The sequence below is a fragment of the Tupaia chinensis genome, unplaced genomic scaffold, assembly GCF_000334495.1.
Source record: "Tupaia chinensis unplaced genomic scaffold, TupChi_1.0 Scaffold000076_1, whole genome shotgun sequence".
In the NCBI taxonomy this organism is placed as follows: domain Eukaryota; kingdom Metazoa; phylum Chordata; class Mammalia; order Scandentia; family Tupaiidae; genus Tupaia; species Tupaia belangeri.
Window position 1 is genome coordinate 4,569,779 of NW_006159536.1, and position 2,243 is coordinate 4,572,021.

Consider the following 2,243-nt stretch of genomic DNA (forward strand, 5'->3'; position numbering starts at 1 on the left):
TGTTAGGTAATATAAAAAAAAAAAAAAAGTTGCAGGAGAAAAAAAAAATGCACATTTGATGACTGCAGTGAGCTGTATGGGCACAGCTGGGTACTACTTTATAGTATGTTCATTCTACTCACTGGGGTTTATGCCTAGGGTCAGATTTGGGTACATGTATAGGTATGTGTCAGCTAGCTATTGGATATATTTAGACTAATTAAGCTCATTGGCAGAACAAATGAATAGGGGGGGGCGGAAGGCATGGAGGGCAACCATGGATGCCAGGGACAATGGAGGAGGAAGATGGGACATAGCAGAGGGTGGGGGATGGGGAATCAGGGATGGCAAGACAAAGGGCAAGGTATGCAGGATGTAAGAATTGGAAAATTATTTGCTGAGAACATGTATGTTGATGTGCTTGATTGAACAAATGCACAGTGTATTTTGAATGGAAAATTCATTTGTGTGATGTGATGGTGTACAGTGAATTAATAAAAAAAAAGAAATAATTCACTTAAGACTGCCAATCTGAATGATTTTCATGAGCAAACTATCTTTAATGTATACTACGTTTGCATCTCAAAATTTTTTTTTCTCCATGATTACTCCTTTTGGAAGAGGAGGAAAACTCTTCCATTGGAAACAGCTTTCAATCTACTTCCAGATGCCTCAAGAGCTGAGTCACTTCTGACTTTTTCTGTTTGTCTAATTGGGCCTAGGACAGTTTGAATTAGAATTCAACAATTTTTTTTAAGGAATTATTCTATTTAACTTTATTTGTTTATTTTAATTTGATCAAAGAGGGAGAGAGAGAGGAAGAGAGAGAGAGTTGAGAAAGCAAGCCGCCAGGTCCAGGACTTGAGCTGTTGTTGGCTATGTGATAGTCCAGTGCCCTTAACCAACACACCAACTGCCGGGCCCAGAAATCAACAAATTTTAATGCAATTAAGTCAAATTAGATTTGGTAATTTGAAGTTTTTTGTTGTTATTTCTGTTTTTAAGGGAGCCTTGACAAAGGCAAAATGGGCTTGGATGATGTTGCAATCTCTTTAGTCTCTCCTTGTCATCTTTATGCTGAGAACAGGGTCTCTAGAGCTGCAAAGCAAAGTTTAGCATCCCCCAGACGTAATCTTTGGCCTTTGCCTTTTTTCTACAAAGAATTCTTTTTTTATTTTTTATTTTTTTATTTTGGAGAGGTTTTTGCTATAGGGCACGTGCGCTTACCAGACAGACAGAGAGAGACAGAGAGATAGAAAGCAAGAAATCACCCCCAAGGGGGGATGGCCACACCGCAATCCCTTCTTCTCCATTCTCCTCTCGGGATCTTGGGCATGCACGCACACGCGCCCGGCGTGAGTTTAAGCCACTGGGTCCGGGATTCGAACCATGGTCGACTACGTGGGAGTCCAGCGACATAGCCATTGCACTAACTGCTGGTCCCTACAAAGGGTTCTTAATGTTAGGAAGAGTATATCAGAATTGAGGTGAACCAGAATCTTAGAGGGCCATAACAAGTTTGCAGAAGTTCTCCAGGTGATTCATTGCCGTTGCTCGCTCCGTACCCCAAAACACACACATACCAGTTGGAAACAACTGCTGCAAAATAACGTCTTTATCTTAAGTCCAAAAGTTGACTTTTTGTCAAAAATCCTGCCTCTGTGTGACTGGAAACAGTGAGACCATCTTTAGTTTTACTGAAGAAATTAAATCCCTATCCAAAATCTCTACTGTCGCCAAAACGTTTAGTGAAGAAAAAAAAAAAAAAAGAATTGAATTATGAGGGCTATGATAAAAGACTGATTGGGATGGAATACACATGATATGTAAATCATTAGTAGAATTAACACATCACTTTGCTTATTAAACTGAGACATTTCAGAAATGGCTTGGGATTATGAGATACAGAAATAATATAGAGAATAGAGAGAAGGTCTAGTGTTGGATTTTAAAAGTAAGAATCCAAGAATGCTCTTAGGTACGTATTCTGTCCCTTCACCATTCAACCCCAGGGACACTTTACCTGGCATGAAGAACATAGTGAAGGCCAAGAATCCTTTCCAGGGAGACCAGCAGATGGCGTAATGATTACATCACTGGACTCCCATGTAGTTGACAACAGTTGGAGTCCCAGACCCGTTGGCTTAAAACTCATGCTGGGCACGTGTGCGTGCAAATCCAAAATCATGGAGGAAAGGGGATTGTGGTGTGGCCTGGCCATCATCCCCCCCCCCCCGAGGGGAATTTCTCACTTTCTTTCTCTC